Genomic DNA, 22,257 nt, shown 5'->3' with positions numbered 1-22,257 from the left:
GGTTTTACAGTGAAAACTGCAGGAAATTCAAGCCGACACTAGGAAACAGCCTGAGAAACCAGAGTAAAAGTTTCTCATGCAACACGTTCCCTTTGTGCTAGATGAACGAACGTCTCTCCACATGCTAATTTGTGAGAGATAATTGTGTGTGAAAGCCGCCCTTCACCTAGCTTGTTGTGAACACAAAGTTTCTTTTCAGTGCAAACTCCACTCCATACATATATATGCGGAGATACAAGCTCCAACTCGGTTTTACAGTGAAAACTGCAGGAAATTCAAACCGGCACTAGGAAACAGACTGAGAAACCAGAGAAAATTTTCTCCTGCAAACCGTTCAATTGGTGCTAGATGAACTAACATCTCTCCACATGCTCAGTTCTGAGAAATAAGTGTGTGTGAAAGCCGTCCTTTAAATAGCTTGTTGGGAACACAAAGTTACTTTTCAGTTGCAAATTCCACTCCATGCATATATATGGGGAGATACTAGCTCCAACACTGTTTTACAGTGAAAACTGCAGGAAATTCAAACCGGCACTAGGAAACAGACTGAGAAACCAGAGAAAATATTTCTCCTGCAACCCGTTCTATGTGCTAGATGAACGAACGCCTCTCCACATGCTCAGTTGTGAGAGATATGTGTGTGTGAAAGCCGTCCTTCAATCAGCTATTTGCGAACACAAAGTTCCTTTTCAGGTGCAAACTCCACTCCATACATATATATGGATATGTTAAAGCTCCAACTCGGTTTAACAGTGAAATCTTCAGGAAGATCAAACCGGCACTAGGAAACAGACTGAGAAACCAGAGTAAAAATTTCTCCTGCAAACCGTTCAATTTCTGCTAGATGAAAGAACCTCTCTCCACATGCTCAGTTCTGAGAAATAAGAGTGTGTGGAAGGCGTGCTTCACATTGCTTGTTGGGAACAGAAAGTTTCTTTTCAGTTGCAAACTCCAATTTATACATATATATGGGGAGGTACCAACTCCAACACGGTTTTACAGTGAAATCTGCAGGAAATTCAAACCGGCACTAGGAAACAGACTGAGAAACCATAGTAAAAGTTTCTCCTGCAACCCGTTCCCGTTGTGGTAGATGAACAAATGTCTCTCCACATGCTAATTTGTGAGAGATAATTGTGTTTGAAAGCCGTCCTTCAACTAGCTTGTTGGGAACACAAAGATTCTTTTCAGTTGCAAACTCCACTCCATACATATATATGGGGAGGTACAAGCTCCAAATAGGATTTACAGTGAAAACTGCAGGAACTTAAAACTGGCACAAGGAAACAGACTGAGAAACCAGAGTAACAATTTCTCCTGCAACCGGTTCCCTTTGTGCTCGATGAACGTACGTCTCTCCACATGTTCAGTTAAGAGAGTAAAGTGTTTGTGAATGCCGTCCTACAAATAGCTTCTTGGAAACACAAAGTTTCTTTTCAGTTGCAAACTCCACTCCATAGATATATATGGGGAGGTACTAGCTCCAATTCTTTCATACAGTGAAAACTGCAGGAAATTCAAACCGGCACTAGGAAACAGACTGAAAAACCAGAGTAAAACTTTACCTGCAAACCATTCACTTTGTGCTAGATGAACGAACCTCTCTCCACATGCTCAGTTGTGAGAGATAAGTGTGTGTGAAAGCCGTCCTTCACCTAGGTAGTTGGGAACACAAAATTTCTTTACAGTTGCAAACTCCACTCTATATATATATATGGGGAGGTACTAGCTCCAACATTGTTTTACAGTGAAAACTGCAGGAACTTCAAAACGGCACAAGGAAACCGACTGAGAAATCAGAGTAAAAGTTTGTACTGCAAACCGTTCCATTTTTGCAAGGTGAACGAACGTCTCTCCACATGCTGTGTTGAGAGAGATAAGTGTTTGTGAAAGCCGAACTTCACATAGCTTGTTGGGAACACAAACTTTCTTTTCAGTTGCAAACTCCACTCCATACATATATATGGGGAGGTACTAGCTCCAATTCTTTTATACAGTGAAAAGTGCATGATTTTCAAACCGGCTTAGGAAACACACTGTGAAACAAGAGTAAAAATTTCTCCTGCAACCAGTTCCCTTTGTGTTAGATTAACGAACGTCCCTCCACATGCTCAGATGAGAGAGATAAGTGTGTGTGAAAGCCGTACTTCACCTAGCTTGTTGGGAACACAAAGTTTCTTTTCAGTAGCAAACTCCAATCCATATATATATGAGGGGAGGTCCTAGCACCAACTCTATTTTACAGTGAAAACTGCAGGAACTTCAAACCGGCACTTGGAATCAGACTGACAAAACAGAGTAAAAGTTTCTCGTGCAACCCGTTCCCTTTGTGCTAGATGAACGAAAGTCTCTCCGCTTGCTAAGCTCTGAGAGCTAAGTGTGTGTGAAAGCCGTACTTCAACTATCTTGTTGGGAACACAAAGATTTTTTTCATTTGCAAACTCCACTCCATACATATATATGGGGAGGTACAAGCTCCAAATCGGTTTAATAATGAAAACTGCAGGAATTTGAAACCAGCACTAGGAGACAGATTTAGAAACCAGAGAAATAGTTTTTCCTGCAAAATGTTCCCTTTGTGCTAGATGAAAGAACGTCTCTCCACATGCTCTGATCTGAGAGATAAGTGTGTGTGAATGCCGTTCTTCACCTAGCTTGTTGGGAACACAATGTTTCTTTTCAGTTTCAAACCCCAACCAATACATATATATGCGGACGTACAAGCTCCAACTCGGTTTTACAGTGAAAACTGCAGGAAATTCAAACCGGCACTTGGAAACAGACTGAGAAACGAGAGTAAAAGTTTCTCCTGCAAACCGTTCAATTTGTGCTAGATGAACGAACCTCTCTCAACATGCTCAGTACTGAGAAATAAGTGTGTGTGGAAGCCTTGCTTCACCTAGCTTGTTGGGAACACAAAGTTTCTTTTCAGTTGCAAACCCCAATTTATACATATATATGGGGAAGTACTAGCTCCAACACGGTTTTACAGTGAAAACTGCAGGAAATTCAAACCGGCACTAGGAAACAGACTGAGAAACTAGAGTAAAATTTTCTCCTGCAAAACGTTCCCTTTGTGCTAGATGAACGAATTTCTCTCCACATGCTAATTTGTGATAGATAATTGTGTGTGAAAGACTTCCTTCAAATAGATTGTAGGGAACACAAAGTTTCTTTTCAGATGCAAACTCCATTCCATACATATATATGGGGAGGTTCAAGCTCCTAGTCGGATTTAAAGTGAAAACTGCAGGAACTACAAACCGGCACTAGGAAACAGACTGAGAAACCAGAGAAAAAGTTTCTCCTGCAACCCGTTCCCTTTGTGCTAGATGAACGAACGTCTCTCCACATGCTCAGTTGTGAGAGATAAGTGTGTGTGAAAGCCGTCCTTCACCTAGCTTGTTGGGAACACAAAGTTTCTTTTCAGTTGCAAACTCCACTCCATACATATATATGGGGAGTTACTAGCTCCATCTCCGTTTTACAGTGAAAACTGCAGGAACTTCAAACCGGCACTAGGAAAAAGAGTGAGAGACCAGAGTAAAATTTTCTAATGCAAACCGTTCAATTGGTGCTAGATGAACTAACATCTCTCCACATGCTCACTTCAGAGAAATATGTGTGTGTGAAAGCCGTCCTTCAAATAGTTTCTTGGGAACACAAAGTTACTTTTCAGTTGCAAATTCCACTCCATGCATATATATGGGGAGATACTAGCTCCAACACGGTTTTACAGTGAAAACTGCAGGAAATTCAAGGCGACACTTGGAAACAGCCTGAGAAACCAGAGTAAAATTTTCTCATGCAACTCGTTCCCTTTTTGATAGATGAACGAACGTCTCTCCACATTCTAATTTGTGAGAGATAATTGTGTGTGAAAGCCGCCGTTCACCTAGCTTGTTGGGAACACAAAGTTTCTTTTCAGTGCAAACCCCACTCCATACATATATATGCGGAGATACAATATCAAACTCGGTTTTACAGTGAAAACTGCAGGAACTTCAAACCGGCACTAGGAAACAGACTGAGAAACCAGAGAAAAATTTTCTCCTGCAAACCGTTCTATGTGTTAGATGAACGAACGCCTCTCCACATGGTCAGTTGTGAGAGATATGTGTGTGTGAAAGCCGTCCTTCACTCAGGTATTTGGGAACACAAAGTTTCTTTTCAGGTGCAAACACCACTCCATACATATATATGGAAATGTACAAGCTCCAAATCGGTTTTACAGTGAAAACTGCAGTAACTTCAAACCGGAACTAGGAAACAGACTGAGAAACCAGAGAAAATTTTCTTCTGCAACCCGTTCCCATTGTGGTAGATGAACGAACGTCTCTCCACATGCTCAGATCTGAGAAATAAGTGTTTGTGAAAGCCGTCCTTCAAATAGCTTGTTGGGAACACAAAGTTACTTTTCAGTTGAAAATTCCACTCCATGCATATATATGGGGAGATACTAACTCCAACACGGTTTTACAGTGAAAACTGCAGGAAATTCAAACCGGCACTAGGAAACAGCCTGAGAAACCAGAGTAAAATTTCCCCTGAAAACCGTTCCCTTTGTGCTAGATGAACGAACGTCTCTCCACATGCTGAGTTGTGAGAGATAAGTGTGTGTGAAAGCCGTCCTTCACCTAGCTTGTTGGGAACACAAAGTTTCTTTGCGGTTGCTAACTCCATTCCATACATATATATGGGGATTTACTAGCTCCAACTCGGTTTTACACTGAAAACTGCAGGAACTTCAAACCGGCACTAGGTAAAAGACTGAGAAAACAGAGTAAATGTTTCTCCTGCAAACCGTTCAATTTGTGCTAGATGAACGAACGTCTCTCAACATGCTCAGTTCTGAGGAATAAGTGTGTGTGGAAGCCTTGCTTCAATTAGCTTGTTGGGAACACAAAGTTATTTTCAGTTGCAAACTCCAATTTATACATATATATGGGGATGTATGAGCTCCAACTCGGTTTTAAAGTGAAAACTGCAGGAAATTCAAGGCGACACTTGGAAACAACCTGAGAAACCAGAGTAAAATTTTCTCATGCAACTCGTTCCCTTTTTGATAGATGAACGAACGTCTCTCCACATTCTAATTTGTGAGAGATAATTGTGTGTGAAAGCCGCCCTTCACCTAGCTTGTTGTGAACACAAAGTTTCTTTTCAGTGCAAACTCCACTCCATACATATATATGCGAAGATACAATCTCAAACTCGGTTTTACAGTGAAAACTGCAGGAACTTCAAACCGGCACTAGGAAACAGACTGAGAAACCAGAGAAAAATTTTCTCCTGCAAACCGTTCAATTGGTGTTAGAAGAACTAACATCTCTCCACATGCTCAGTTCTGAGAAATAAGTGTGTGTGAAAGCCGTCCTTCAAATAGCTTGTTGGGAACACAAAGTTACTTTTCAGTTGCAAATTCCACTCCATGCATATATATGGGGAGATACTAGCTCCAAAACGGTTTTACAGTGAAAACTGCAGGAAATTCAAACCGGCACTATGAAACAGACTGAGAAAACAGAGTAAAAGTTTCTACTGCAAGCCGTTCCCTTTGTGCTAGATGAACGAATGTCTCTCCAAATGCTGAGTTCTGAGAGATATGTGTGTGTGAAAGCCGTCCTTCACCTAACTTGTTGGGAACACAAAGTTTCTTTTCAGTTGTAATCTCCATTCCATACATATATATGCGTAGGTAATAGCTCCAACTCCATTTTAGTCTGAAAACTGCAGGAACTTCAAACCAGTCCTAGGAACCAGACTGAGAAACCAGAGAAAATTTTCTTCTGCATCCCGTTCCATTTCTGCTACATGAAAGAACGTTTCTCCACATGCTCTGTTCTGAGAGATATGTGTGTGTGATTGCCGTCCTTCAACTAGCTTGTTGGGAACACAAAATTTCTTTTCAGTTTCAAACTCCAATCCATATATATATATGCGGACGTACTAGCTCCAACCCGGATTTACAGTGAAACTGCAGGAACTTCAAACAGGCACTAGGAAACAGTCTGAGAAACCAGAGAAATAGTTTCTCCTGCAACCCATTCCCTTTGTGCTAGATGAACGAACTTCTCTCCACATGCTAAATTGTGAGAGATAAGTGTGTGTGAAAGCCGTCCTTCAACTAGCTTGTTGGGAACACAAAGTTTCTTTTCAGTTGCAAACACCACTCCATACATATATATGAGGAGGTACAAGATCCAACTGGATTTTACAATGAAAACTGCAGGAAATTCAAACCGGCACTAGGAAACAGACTGAGAATATAGTAAAACTTTCTCCTGCAACAAGTTCCCTTTGTGCTAGATGAACGAAAGTCTACTACTTGCTCTGTTCTGAGAGATAAGTGTGTGTGAAACCCGTCCTTCACCTAGGTAGTTGGGAACACAAAACTTCTTTACAGTTGCAAACTCCACTCTATATATATATATGGGGAGGTACTAGCTCCAACACTGTTTTACAGTGAAAACTGCAGGAACTTCAAACCGGCACTAGGAAACAAACTGAGAGATCAGAGTAAAAGTTTCTACTGCAAACCGTTCCATTTGTGCAAGATGAACGAATGTCTCTCCACATGCTGTGTTGAGAGAGATAAGTGTTTGTGAAAGCCGATCTTCACATAGCTTGTTGGGAACACAAACTTTCTTTTCAGTTGCAAACTCCACTCCATACATATATATGGGTAGGTACTAGCTCCAATTCTCTTATACAGTGAAAAGTGCATGATTTTCAAACCGGCTTAGGAAACACACTGTGAAACAAGAGTAAAAATTTCTCCTGCAACGTGTTCCCTTTGTGTTAGATTAACGAACGTCCCTCCACATGCTCAGTTGAGAGAGATAAGTGTGTGTGAAAGCAGTACTTCACATAGCTTGTTGGGAACACAAAGTTTCTTTTCAGTAGCAAACTCCACTTCATATACATATGAGGGGAGGTTCGAGCACCAACTCGATTTTACAGTGAAAACTGCAGGAACTTCTAACCGGCACTTGGAAACAGACTGACAAAACAGAGTAAAAGTTTCTCGTGCAACCCGTTCCCTTTTTGCTAGATGAACGAAAGTCTCTCCGCATGCTAAGCTCTGAGAGCTAAGTGTGTGTGAAAGCCGTACTTCAACTATCTTGTTGGGAACACAAAGTTTCTTTTCAGTAGCAAACACCAATTTATACATATATATGGGGAGGTACTAGATCCAACTCGGTTTTACAGTGAAAACTGCAGGAAATTCAAACCGGCACTAGGAAACAGACTGAGAATCTAGAGTAAAATTTTCTCCTGCAAAACGTTCCCTTTGTGCTAGATGAACGAATTTCTCTCCACATGCTAATTTGTGATAGATAATTGTGTGTGAAAGACTTCCTTCAACTAGATTGTAGGGAACACAAAGTTTCTTTTCAGATGCAAACTCCATTCCATACATATATATGGGGAGGTTCAAGCTCCTAGTCGGATGTAAAGTGAAAACTGCAGGAACTACAAACCGGCACTAGAAAACAGACTGAGAAACCAGAGAAAAAGTTTCTCCTGCAACCCGTTCCCTTTGTGCTAGATGAACGAACGTCTCTCCACATGCTCAGTTGTGAGAGATAAGTGTGTGTGAAAGCCGTCCTTCACTTAGCTTGTTGGGAACACAAAGATTCTTTTCAGTTGCAAACTCCAATCCATACATATTTATTCGGAGTTACTAACTCCATCTCCGTTTTACAGTGAAAACTGCAGGAACTTCTAACCGGCACTAGGAAAAAGACTGAGAAACCAGAGTAAAAGTTTCTCCTGCAAACCGTTCAATTGGTGCTAGATGAACTAACATCTCTCCACATGCTCACTTCAGAGAAATATGTGTGTGTGAAAGCCGTCCTTCAAATAGATTCTTGGGAACAGAAATTTACTTTTCAGTAGCAAAATCCACTCCATGCTTATATATGGGGAGATAATAGCTCCAACACGGCTTTACAGTGAAAACTGCAGGAAATTCATGCCGACACTAGGAAACAGCCTGAGACCAGTGAAAAAGTTTCTCCTGCAACACATTCCCTTTGTGCTAGATGAACGAACGTCCCTCCAAATGCTAATTTGTGAGAGATAATTGTGTGTGAAAGACTTCCTTCAAATAGATTGTAGGTAACACAAAGTTCCTTTTCAGATGCAAACTCCATTCCATACATATATATGGAATGGTACAAGCTCCAAATCAGTTTTACAGTGAAAACTGCAGTAACTTCAAACCGGAACTAGGAAACAGACTGAGAAACCAGAGAAAATTTTCTTCTGCAAACCGTTCCCTTTGTGCTAGATGAACGAACGTCTCTCCACATGCTCAGATCTGAGAAATAAGTGTGTGTGAAAGCCGTCCTTCAAATAGCTTGTTGGGAACACAAAGTTACTTTTCAGTTGAAAATTCCACTCCATGCATACATATGGGGAGATACTAAATCCAACAATGTTTTACTGTGAAAACTGCAGGAAATTCAAACCGGCACTAGGAAACAGCCTGAGAAACCAGAGTAAAATTTCCCCTGAAAACCGTTCCCTTTGTGCTAGATGAACGAACGCCTCTCCACATGCTCAGTTGTGAGAGATATGTGTGTGTGAAAGCCGTCCTTCACTCAGGTATTTGGGAACACAAAGATCCTTTTCAGGTGCAAACTCCACTCCATACATATATATGGAAAGTTACAAGCTCCAACTCGGTTTTACAGTGAAAACTGCAGTAACTTCAAACCGGAACTAGGAAACAGACTGAGAAACCAGAGAAAATTTTCTTCTGCAAACCGTTCCCTTTGTGCTAGATGAACGAACGTCTCTCCACATGCTCAGATCTGAGAAATAAGTGTGTGTGAAAGCCGTCCTTCAAATAGCTTGTTGGGAACACAAAGTTACTTTTCAGTTGAAAATTCCACTCCATGCATACATATGGGGAGATACTAAATCCAACAATGTTTTACTGTGAAAACTGCAGGAAATTCAAACCGGCACTAGGAAACAGCGTGAGAAACCAGAGTAAAATTTCCCCTGAAAACCGTTCCCTTTGTGCTAGATGAACGAACGTCTCTCCACATGCTCAGATCTGAGAAATAAGTGTGTGTGAAAGCCGTACTTCACCTAGCTTGTTGGGAACACAAAGTCTCTTTTCAGTTGCAAACTCCAATCCATATATATATGAGGGGAGGTACTAGCACCAACACGATTTTACAGTGAAAACTTCAGGAACTTCAAACCGGCACTTGGAAACAGACTGAGAAAACAGAGTAAAAGTTTCTCGTGCAAGCCGTTCCTTTTGTGCTAGATGAACGAACGTCTCTCCAAATGCTGTGTTCTGAGAGATATGTGTGTGTGGAAGCCGTCCTTCACCTAGCTTGTTGAGAACACAAAGTTTCTTTTCAGTTGTAATCTCCATTCTATACATATATATGCGTAGGTACAAGCTCCAACTCGGTTTTACTGTGAAAACTGCAGGAACTTCAAACCGGTCCTAGGAAACAGACTGAGAAACCAGAGAAAATTTTCTTCTGCATCCCGTACCATTTATGCTAGATGAACGAACGTCTCTCCACATGCTCAGTTCTGAGTGATAATTGTGTGTGAACGCCGTTCTTCACCTAGCTTGTTGGGAACACAAAGTTTGTTTTCAGATGCAAACCCACTCCATACATATATATGGGGATTTACAAGCTCCAAATCGATTTTACAGTGAAATCTGCAGGAACATCAAACCTGCACTAGGAATCAGACTGAGAAACCAGAGTAAAATTTCTCCTGCAAAATGTTCCTTTTGTGCTAGATGAACGAATGTCTCTCCACATGCTCAGTTCTGAGAGATAATTTTGTGTGAAAGCCGTCCTTCACACAGGTAGTTGGGAACACAAAATTTCTTTTCAGGTGCAAACTACAATCCATACATATATATGGAGATGTACAAGCTACAACTCGTTTTTACAGTGAAAACTGCAGGAACTTCAAACCGGCACTAGGAAACAGACTGAGAAACGAGAGGCAATTTTCTCCTGCAACCCGTTCCCCTGGTGCAATATGAACGAACGTCTCTCCACATGCTCATTTTTGAGAGATAATTGTGTGTTAAAGCCGTCCTTCACCTAGCTTGTTGGGATCACAAAGTTATATTTCAGTTGCAAATTCCACTCCATTCATATATAAGGAGAGGTACAAGCTCCAACTCGTTTTTACATTGAAAACTGCAGGAACTTCAAACCGGCACTAGGAAACAGAATGAGAAACCAGAGAAAAATTTTCTCTTGCAACCCGTTTCCTTTGTGCTACATGAACGAACGTCTCTCTATATACTCAGTTGTGAGAGATAATTGTGTGGGAAAGCCGTACTTCACCTAGCTATTTGGGAACACAAAGTTACTTTTCATTTGCAAACTCCACTCCATACAAATATATGGGGAGATACAAGCTCCAAATCGCTTTTACAGTGAAAATTGCAAGAACTTCTAAGCGGAACTAGAAACAGACTGGGAAACCAGAGTAAAAGTTTCTCCTGCAACCCGTTCCCTTTGTGCTAGATGAATGAACGTCTCTCCACATGCTAAGCTTTGGGAGATAAGTGTGTGTGAAAGCTGCCATTCACCTATCTTGTTGGGAACACAAAGTTTTTTTTCAGTTGCAAACTCCACTCCATACATATATATGGGAAGTACAAGCTCCAAATCGGTTTTATAGTGAAAACTGCAGGAATATCAAACCGGAACTAGGAATCAGACTGAGAAACCAGAGTAAAATTTCCCCTGGAAAAGTTTCCCTTTGTGCTAGATGAACGAACGTCTCTCCACATGCTCAGTTTTGAGAGATAATTGTGTGTGAAAGCCGTCCTTCATATAGCTTGTTTGGAACACAAATTTTCTTTTCAGTTGCAAACACCATTCCATAAATATATATGCGGTGGTAATGCTCCAACTCGGTTTTACAGTGAAAACTGCAGGAACTTCAAAACGGCACTAGGAAACAGACTGAGAAACCAGAGAAAATTTTCTTCTGCAACCCGTTCCCATTGTGCTAGATGAACGAACGTCTCTCCACATGCTCAGATCTGAGAAATAAGTGTGTGTGAAAGCCGTCCTTCAAATAGCTTGTTGGGAACACAAAGTTACTTTTCAGTTGAAAATTCCACTCCATGCATATATATGGGGAGATACTAACTCCAACACGGTTTTACAGTGAAAACTGCAGGAAATTCAAACCGGCACTAGGAAACAGCCTGAGAAACCAGAGTAAAATTTCCCCTGAAAACCGTTCCCTTTGTGCTAGATGAACGAACGTCTCTCCACATGCTGAGTTGTGAGAGATAAGTGTGTGTGAAAGCCGTTCTTCACCTAGCTTGTTGGGAACACAAAGTTTCTTTGCGGTTGCTAACTCCACTCCATACATATATATGGGGATTTACTAGCTCCAACTCAGTTTTACACTAAAAACTGCAGGAACTTCAAACCGGCACTAGGTAAAAGACTGAGAAAACAGAGTAAATGTTTCTCCTGCAAACCGTTCAATTTGTGCTAGATGAACGAACCTCTCTCAACATGCTCAGTTCTGAGGAATAAGTGTGTGTGGAAGCCTTGCTTCACTTAGTTTGTTGGGAACACAAAGTTATTTTCAGTTGCAAACTCCAATTTATACATATATATGGGGATGTACTAGCTCCAACTCGGTTTTAAAGTGAAAACTGCAGGAGATTCAAACCGGCACTAGGAAACAGACTGAGAAACCAGAGTAAAATTTTCTCCTGCAAACCGTTCCCTTTGTGCTAGATGAACAAATTTCTCTCCACATGCTAATTTGTGATAGATAATTGTGTGTGAAAGACTTCCTTCAACTAGATTGTGGGGAACACAAAGTTTCTTTTAAGATGCAAACTCCATTCCATTCATATATATGGGGAGGTTCAAGCTCCTAGTCTGATTTAAAGTTTAAACTGCAGGAACTTCAAACCTGCACTAGGAAACAGACTGAGAAACCAGAGAAAAAGTTTCTCCTGCAACCCGTTCCCTTTGTGCTATATGAATGAACGTCTCTCCACATGCTCAGTTGTGAGAGTTAAGTGTGTGTGAAAGCCGTCCTTCACCTAGCTTGTTGGGAACACAAAGTTTCTTTTCAGTTGCAAACTCCACTCCATACATATATATGGGGAGTTACTAGCTCCATCTCCGTTTTACAGTGAAAACTGCAGGAACTTCAAACCGGCACTAGGAAAAAGACTGAGAAACCAGAGTAAAAGTTTCTAATGCAAACCGTTCAATTGGTGCTAGATGAACTAATATCTCTCCACATGCTCAGTTCAGAGAAATAAGTGTGTGTGAAAGCCGTCCTTCAAATACATTCTTGGGAACACAAAGTTACTTTTCAGTTGCAAATTCCACTCCATGCATATATATGGGGAGATACTAGCTCCAACACGGTTTTACAGTGAAAACTGCAGGAAAATCAAGCCGACACTAGGAAACAGCCTGAGAAACCAGAGTAAAAGTTTCTCATGCAACACGTTCCCTTTGTGCTAGATGAACGAACGTCTCTCCACATGCTAATTTGTGAGAGATAATTGTGTGTGAAAGCCGCCCTTCACCTAGCTTGTTGTGAACACAAAGTTTCTTTTCAGTGCAAACTCCACTCCATACATATATATGCGGAGATACAAGCTTCAACTCGGTTTTACAGTGAAAACTGCAGGAAATTCAAACCGGCACTAGGAAACAGACTGAGAAACCAGAGAAAAATTTTCTCCTGCAAACCGTTCAATTGGTGCTAGATGAACTAACATCTCTCCACATGCTCAGTTCTGAGAAATAAGTGTGTGTGAAAGCCGTCCTTTAAATAGCTTGTTGGGAACACAAAGTTACTTTTCAGTTGCAAATTCCACTCCATGCATATATATGGGGAGATACTAGCTCCAACACTGTTTTACAGTGAAAACTGCAGGAAATTCAAACCGGCACTAGGAAACAGACTGAGAAACCAGAGAAAATATTTCTCCTGCAACCCGTTCTATGTGCTAGATGAACGAACGCCTCTCCACATGCTCAGTTGTGAGAGATATGTGTGTGTGAAAGCCGTCCTTCAATCAGCTATTTGCGAACACAAAGTTCCTTTTCAGGTGCAAACTCCACTCCATACATATATATGGATATGTAAAAGCTCCAACTCGGTTTAACAGTGAAATCTTCAGGAAGATCAAACCGGCACTAGGAAACAGACTGAGAAACCAGAGTAAAAATTTCTCCTGCAAACCGTTCAATTTCTGCTAGATGAAAGAACCTCTCTCCACATGCTCAGTTCTGAGAAATAAGAGTGTGTGGAAGGCGTGCTTCACATTGCTTGTTGGGAACAGAAAGTTTCTTTTCAGTTGCAAACTCCAATTTATACATATATATGGGGAGGTACCAACTCCAACACGGTTTTACAGTGAAATCTGCAGGAAATTCAAACCGGCACTAGGAAACAGACTGAGAAACCATAGTAAAAGTTTCTCCTGCAACCCGTTCCCGTTGTGGTAGATGAACAAATGTCTCTCCACATGCTAATTTGTGAGAGATAATTGTGTTTGAAAGCAGTCCTTCAACTAGCTTGTTGGGAACACAAAGATTCTTTTCAGTTGCAAACTCCACTCCATACATATATATGGGGAAGTACAAGCTCCAAATAGGATTTACAGTGAAAACTGCAGGAACTTAAAACTGGCACAAGGAAACAGACTGAGAAACCAGAGTAAAAATTTCTCCTGCAACCGGTTCCCTTTGTGCTCGATGAAAGTACGTCTCTCCACATGTTCAGTTAAGAGAGTAAAGTGTTTGTGAATGCCGTCCTACAAATAGCTTCTTGGAAACACAAAGTTTCTTTTCAGTTGCAAACTCCACTCCATAGATATATATGGGGAGGTACTAGCTCCAATTCTTTCATACAGTGAAAACTGCAGGAAATTCAAACCGGCACTAGGAAACAGACTGAAAAACCAGAGTAAAACTTTACCTGCAAACCATTCCCTTTGTGCTAGATGAACGAACGTCTCTCCACATGCTCAGTTGTGAGAGATAAGTGTGTGTGAAAGCCGTCCTTCACCTAGGTAGTTGGGAACACAAAATTTCTTTACAGATGCAAACTCCACTCTATATATATATATGGGGAGGTACTAGCTCCAACACTGTTTTACAGTGAAAACTGCAGGAACTACAAACCGGCACAAGGAAACCGACTGAGAAATCAGAGTAAAAGTTTGTACGGCAAACCGTTCCATTTTTGCAAGGTGAACGAACGTCTCTCCACATGCTGTGTTGAGAGAGATAAGTGTTTGTGAAAGCCGAACTTCACATAGCTTGTTGGGAACACAAACTTTCTTTTCAGTTGCAAACTCCACTCCATACATATATATGGGGAGGTACTAGCTCCAATTCTTTTATACAGTGAAAAGTGCATGATTTTCAAACCGGCTTAGGAAACACACTGTGAAACAAGAGTAAAAATTTCTCCTGCAACCAGTTCCCTTTGTGTTAGATTAACGAACGTCCCTCCACATGCTCAGATGAGAGAGATAAGTGTGTGTGAAAGCCGTACTTCACCTAGCTTGTTGGGAACACAAAGTTTCTTTTCAGTAGCAAACTCCAATCCATATATATATGAGGGGAGGTTCTAGCACCAACTCTATTTTACAGTGAAAACTGCAGGAACTTCAAACCGGCACTTGGAATCAGACTGACAAAACAGAGTAAAAGTTTCTCGTGCAACCCGTTCCCTTTGTGCTAGATGAACGAAAGTTTCTCCGCTTGCTAAGCTCTGAGAGCTAAGTGTGTGTGAAAGCCGTACTTCAACTATCTTGTTGGGAACACAAAGATTTTTTTCATTTGCAAACTCCACTCCATACATATATATGGGGAGGTACAAGCTCCAAATCGGTTTAATAATGAAAACTGCAGGAATTTCAAACCAGCACTAGGAGACAGACTTAGAAACCAGAGAAATAGTTTTTCCTGCAAAATGTTCCCTTTGTGCTAGATGAAAGAACGTCTCTCCACATGCTCTGATCTGAGAGATAAGTGTGTGTGAATGCCGTTCTTCACCTAGCTTGTTGGGAACACAAAGTTTCTTTTCAGTTTCAAACCCCAACCAATACATATATATGCGGACGTATTAGCTCCAACTCGGTTTTACAGTGAAAACTGCAGGAAATTCAAACCGGCACTTGGAAACAGACTGAGAAACGAGAGTAAAAGTTTCTCCTGCAAACCGTTCAATTTGTGCTAGATGAACGAACCTCTCTCAACATGCTCAGTACTGAGAAATAAGTGTGTGTGGAAGCCTTGCTTCACCTAGCTTGTTGGGAACACAAAGTTTCTTTTCAGTTGCAAACCCCAATTTATACATATATATGGGGAAGTACTAGCTCCAACACGGTTTTACAGTGAAAACTGCAGGAAATTCAAACCGGCACTAGGAAACAGACTGAGAAACTAGAGTAAAATTTTCTCCTGCAAAACGTTCCCTTTGTGCTAGATGAACGAATTTCTCTCCACATGCTAATTTGTGATAGATAATTGTGTGTGAAAGACTTCCTTCAACTAGATTGTAGGGAACACAAAGTTTCTTTTCAGATTCAAACTCCATTCCATACATATATATGGGGAGGTTCAAGCTCCTAGTCGGATTTAAAGTGAAAACTGCAGGAACTACAAACCGGCACTAGGAAACAGACTGAGAAACCAGAGAAAAAGTTTCTCCTGCAACCCGTTCCCTTTGTGCTAGATGAACGAACGTATCTCCACATGCTCAGTTGTGAGAGATAAGTGTGTGTGAAAGCCGTCCTTCACCTAGCTTGTTGGGAACACAAAGTTTCTTTTCAGTTGCAAACTCCACTCCATACATATATATGGGGAGTTACTAGCTCCATCTCCGTTTTACAGTGAAAACTGCAGGAACTTCAAACCGGCACTAGGAAAAAGACTGAGAGACCAGAGTAAAATTTTCTAATGCAAACCGTTCAATTTGTGCTAGATGAACTAACATCTCTCCACATGCTCACTTCAGAGAAATATGTGTGTGTGAAAGCCGTCCTTCAAATAGTTTCTTGGGAACACAAAGTTACTTTTCAGTTGCAAATTCCACTCCATGCATATATATGGGGAGATACTAGCTCCAACACCGTTTTACAGTGAAAACTGCAGGAAATTCAAGGCGACACTTGGAAACAGCCTGAGAAACCAGAGTAAAATTTTCTCATGCAACTCGTTCCCTTTTTGATAGATGAACGAACGTCTCTCCACATTCTAATTTGTGAGAGATAATTGTGTGTGAAAGCCGCCCTTCACATAGCTTGTTGGGAACACAAAGTTTCTTTTCAGTGCAAACCCCACTCCATACATATATATGCGGAGATACAATATCAAACTCGGTTTTACAGTGAAAACTGCAGGAAATTCAAACCGGCACTAAGAAACAGACTGAGAAACCAGAGAAAAAGTTTCTCCTGCAACCCGTTCTATGTGCTAGATGAACGAACGCGTCTCCACATGCTCAGTTGTGAGAGATATGTGTGTGTGAAAGCCGTCCTTCACTCAGGTATTTGGGAACACAAAGTTTCTTTTCAGGTGCAAACACAACTCCAAACATATATATGGAAATGTACAAGCTCCAAATCGGTTTTACAGTGAAAACTGCAGTAACTTCAAACCGGAACTAGGAAACAGACTGAGAAACCAGAGAAAATTTTCTTCTGCAACCCGTTCCCATTGTGGTAGATGAACGAACGTCTCTCCACATGCTCAGATCTGAGAAATAAGTGTGTGTGAAAGCCGTCCTTCAAATAGCTTGTTGGGAACAAAAAGTTACTTTTCAGTTGAAAATTCCACTCCATGCATATATATGGGGAGATACTAACTCCAACACGGTTTTACAGTGAAAACTGCAGGAAATTCAAACCGGCACTAGGAAACAGCCTGAGAATCCAGAGTAAAATTTCCCTTGAAAACCGTTCCCTTTGTGCTAGATGAACGAACGTCTCTCCACATGCTGAGTTGTGAGAGATAAGTGTGTGTGAAAGCCGTCCTTCACCTAGCTTGTTGGGAACACAAAGTTTCTTTGCGGTTGCTAACTCCATTCCATACATATATATGGGGAGTTACTAGCTCCATCTCCGTTTTACAGTGAAAACTGCAGGAACTTCAAACCGGCACTAGGAAAAAGACTGAGAGACCAGAGTAAAATTTTCTAATGCAAACCGTTCAATTGGTGCTAGATGAACTAACATCTCTCCACATGCTCACTTCAGAGAAATATGTGTGTGTGAAAGCCGTACTTCAAATAATTTCTTGGGAACACAAAGTTACTTTTCAGTTGCAAATTCCACTCCATGCATATATATGGGGAGATACTAGCTCCAACACGGTTTTACAGTGAAAACTGCAGGAAATTCAAGGCGACACTTGGAAACAGCCTGAGAAACCAGAGTAAAATTTTCTCATGCAACTCGTTCCCTTTTTGATAGATGAACGAACGTCTCTCCACATTCTAATTTGTGAGAGATAATTGTGTGTGAAAGCCGCCCTTCACCTAGCTTGTTGGGAACACAAAGTTTCTTTTCAGTGCAAACTCCACTCCATACATATATATGCGGAGATACAATATCAAACTCGGTTTTACAGTGAAAACTGCAGGAACTTCAAACCGGCACTAGGAAACAGACTGAGAAACAAGAGAAAAATTTTCTCCTGCAAACCGTTCAATTGGTGTTAGAAGAACTAACATCTCTCCACATGCTCAGTTCTGAGAAATATGTGTGTGTGAAAGCCGTCCTTCAAATAGCTTGTTGGGAACACAAAGTTACTTTTCAGTTGCAAATTCCACTCCATGCATATATATGGGGAGATACTAGCTCCAACACGGTTTTACAGTGAAAACTGCAGGAAATTCAAACCGGCACTAGGGAACAGACTGAGAAACCAGAGAAAAAGTTTCTCCTGCAACCCGTTCTATGTGCTAGATGAACGAACGCCTCTCCACATGGTCAGTTGTGAGAGATATGTGTGTGTGAAAGCCGTCCTTCACTCAGGTATTTGGGAACACAAAGTTTCTTTTCAGGTGCAAACACCACTCCATACATATATATGGAAATGTACAAGTTCCAAATCGGTGTTACAGTGAAAACTGCAGTAACTTCAAACCGGAACTAGGAAACAGACTGAGAAACCAGAGAAAATTTTCTTCTGCAACCCGTTCCCATTGTGGTAGATGAACGAACGTCTCTCCACATGCTCAGATCTGAGAAATAATTGTGTGTGAAAGCCGTCCTTCAAATAGCTTGTTGGGAACACAAAGTTACTTTTCAGTTGAAAATTCCACTCCATGCATATATATGGGGAGATACTAACTCCAAAACGGTTTTACAGTGAAAACTGCAGGAAATTCAAACCGGCACTAGGAAACAGCCTGAGAAACCAGAGTAAAATTTCCCCTGAGAACCGTTCCCTTTGTGCTAGATGAACAAACGTCTCTCCACATGCTGAGTTGTGAGAGATAAGTGTGTGTGAAAGCCGTCCTTCACCTAGCTTGTTGGGAACACAAAGTTTCTTTGCGGTTGCTAACTCCATTCCATACATATATATGGGGATTTACTAGCTCCAACTCGGTTTTACACTGAAAACTGCAGGAACTTCAAACCGGCACTAGGTAAAAGACTGAGAAAACAGAGTAAATGTTTCTCCTGCAAACCGTTCAATTTGTGCTAGATGAACGAACGTCTCTCAACATGCTCAGTTCTGAGGAATAAGTGTGTGTGGAAGCCTTGCTTCACTTAGATTGTAGGTAACACAAAGTTTCTTTTCAGATGCAAACTCCATTCCATACATATATATGGGGAGGTACAAGCTCCTAGTCGGATTTAAAGTGAAAACTGCAGGAACTTCAAACCGGCACAAGGAAACCGACTGAGAAATCAGAGTAAAAGTTTGTACTGCAAACCGTTCCATTTTTGCAAGATGAATGAACGTCTCTCCACATGCTGTGTTGAGAGAGATAAGTGTTTGTGAAAGCCGATCTTCACATAGCGTGTTGGGAACACAAACTTTCTTTTCAGTTGCAAACTCCTCTCCATACATATATATGGGGAGGTACTAGCTCCAATTCTTTTATACAGTGAAAAGTGCATGATTTTCAAACCGGCTTAGGAAACACACTGTGAAACAAGAGTAAAAATTCTCCTGCAACCAGTTCCCTTTGTGTTAGATTAACGAACGTCCCTCCACATGCTCAGATGAGAGAGATAAGTGTGTGTGAAAGCCGTACTTCACCTAGCTTGTTGGGAACACAAAGTTTCTTTTCAGTTGTAATCTCCATTCCATACATATATATGCGTAGGTAATAGCTCCAACTCCATTTTACTCTGAAAACTGCAGGAACTTCAAACCAGTCCTAGGAACCAGACTGAGAAACCAGAGAAAATTTTCTTCTGCATCCCGTTCCATTTGTGCTACATGAAAGAACGTTTCTCCATATGCTCTGTTCTGAGAGATAAGTGTGTGTGATTGCCGTCCTTCAACTAGCTTGTTGGGAACACAAAATTTCTTTTCAGTTTCAAACTCCAATCCATATATATATATGCGGACGTACTAGCTCCAAAACGGATTTACAGTGAAACTGCAGGAACTTCAAACAGGCACTAGGAAACAGTCTGAGAAACCAGAGAAATAGTTTCTCCTGCAACCCATTCCCTTTGTGCTAGATGAACGAACTTCTCTCCACATGCTAAATTGTGAGAGATAAGTGTGTGTGAAAGCCGTCCTTCACCCAGCTTGTTGGGAACACAAAGTACCTTTTCAGTTGCAAACTCCACTCCATACATATATATGGGGAGGTTCAAGCTCCAACAAGGTTTTACAGTGAAAACTGCAGGAAATTCAAACAGGCAATAGGAAATAGCCTGAGAAACCAGAGTAAACTTTCTCCTGCAAATCGTTCCATTTGTGCTAGATGAATGAACGTCTCTCCTCATGCTCAGTTCTGAGAGATAAGTGTGTGTGAAAGCCGTCTTCAACTAGCTTGTTGGGAACACAAAGTTTCTTTTCAGTTGCAAACACCACTCCATACATATATATTAGGAGGTACAAGATCCAACTGGATTTTACAATGAAAACTGCAGGAAATTCAAACCGGCACTAGGAAACAGACTGAGAATACAGTAAAACTTTCTCCTGCAACAAGTTCCCTTTGTGCTAGATGAACGAAAGTCTACTACTTGCTCTGTTCTGAGAGATAAGTGTGTGTGAAACCCGTCCTTCACATAGGTAGTTGGGAACACAAAATTTCTTTACAGTTGCAAACTCCACTCTATATATATATATGGGGAGGTAATAGCTCCAACACTGTTTTACAGTGAAAACTGCAGGAACTTCAAACCGGCACTAGGAAACAGACTGAGAGATCAGAGTAAAAGTTTCTACTGCAAACCGTTCCATTTGTGCAAGATGAACGAATGTCTCTCCACATGCTGTTTTGAGAGAGTTAAGTGTTTGTGAAAGCCGATCTTCACGTAGCTTGTTGGGAACACAAACTTTCTTTTCAGTTGCAAACTCCACTCCATACATATATATGGGTAGGTACTAGCTCCAATTCTTTTATACAGTGAAAAGTGCATGATTTTCAAACCGGCTTAGGAAACACACTGTGAAACAAGAGTAAAAATTTCTCCTGCAACGTGTTCCCTTTGTGTTAGATTAACGAACGTCCCTCCACATGCTCAGATGAGAGAGATAAGTGTGTGTGAAAGCAGTACTTCACCTAGCTTGTTGGGAACACAAAGTTTCTTTCCAGTAGCAAACTCCACTCCATATATATATGAGGGGAGGTTCGAGCACCAACTCGATTTTACAGTGAAAACTGCAGGAACTTCAAACCGGCACTTGGAAACAGACTGACAAAACAGAGTAAAAGTTTCTCGTGCAACCTGTTCCCTTTTTGCTAGATGAACGAAAGTCTCTCCGCATGCTAAGCTCTGAGAGCTAAGTGTGTGTGAAAGCCGTACTTCAACTATCTTGTTGGGAACACAAAGTTTCTTTTCAGTAGCAATCACCAATTTATACATATATATGGGGAGGTACTAGCTCCAACTCGGTTTTACAGTGAAAACTGCAGGAAATTCAAACCGGCACTAGGAAACAGACTGAGAATCTAGAGTAAAATTTTCTCCTGCAAAACGTTCCCTTTGTGCTAGATGAACGAATTTCTCTCCACATGCTAATTTTTTGATAGAACATTGTGTGTGAAAGACTTCCTTCAACTAGACTGTAGGGAACACAAAGTTTCTTTTCAGATGCAAACTCCATTCCATACATATATATGGGGAGGTTCAAGCTCCTAGTCGGATGTAAAGTGAAAACTGCAGGAACTACAAACCGGCACTAGGAAACAGACTGAGAAACCAGAGAAAAAGTTTCTCCTGCAACCCGTTCACTTTGTGCTAGATGAACGATCGTCTCTCCACATGCTCAGTTGTGAGAGATAAGTGTGTGTGAAAGCCGTCCTTCACTTAGCTTGTTGGGAACACAAAGTTTCTTTTCAGTTCCAAACTCCACTCCATACATATATATTCGGAGTTACTAGCTCCATCTCCGTTTTACAGTGAAAACTGCAGGAACTTCAAACCGGCACTAGGAAAAAGACTGAGAAACCAGAGTAAAAGTTTCTCCTGCAAACCGTTCAATTGGTGCTAGATGAACTAACATCTCTCCACATGCTCACTTCAGAGAAATATGTGTGTGTTAAAGCCGTCCTTCAAATAGATTCTTGGGAACAGAAATTTACTTTTCAGTAGCAAAATCAACTCCATGCTTATATATGGGGAGATACTAGCTCCAACACGGCTTTACAGTGAAAAATGCAGGAAATTCAAGCCGACACTCGGAAACATCTTGAGAAACCAGAGAAAAAGTTTCTCTTGCAACACATTCCCTTTGTGCTAGATGAACGAACGTCTCTCCACATGCTAATTTATGAGAGATAATTGTGTGTGAAAGACTTCCTTCAAATAGATTGTAGGTAACACAAAGTTCCTTTTCAGATGCAAACTCCATTCCATACATATATATGGAAAGGTACAAGCTCCAAATCGGTTTTACAGTGAAAACTGCAGTAACTTCAAACCGGAACTAGGAAACAGACTGAGAAACCAGAGAAAATTTTCTTCTGCATACCGTTCCCTTTGTGCTAGATGAACGAACGTCTCTCCACATGCTCAGATCTGAGAAATAAGTGTGTGTGAAAGCC

The sequence above is a fragment of the Camelus dromedarius genome, chromosome 9 (genome assembly GCF_036321535.1).
Source record: "Camelus dromedarius isolate mCamDro1 chromosome 9, mCamDro1.pat, whole genome shotgun sequence".
Lineage (NCBI taxonomy): Eukaryota > Metazoa > Chordata > Mammalia > Artiodactyla > Camelidae > Camelus > Camelus dromedarius.
The sequence above is the reverse complement of the archived record's forward strand: the minus strand, read 5'-3'. Positions refer to the sequence as shown.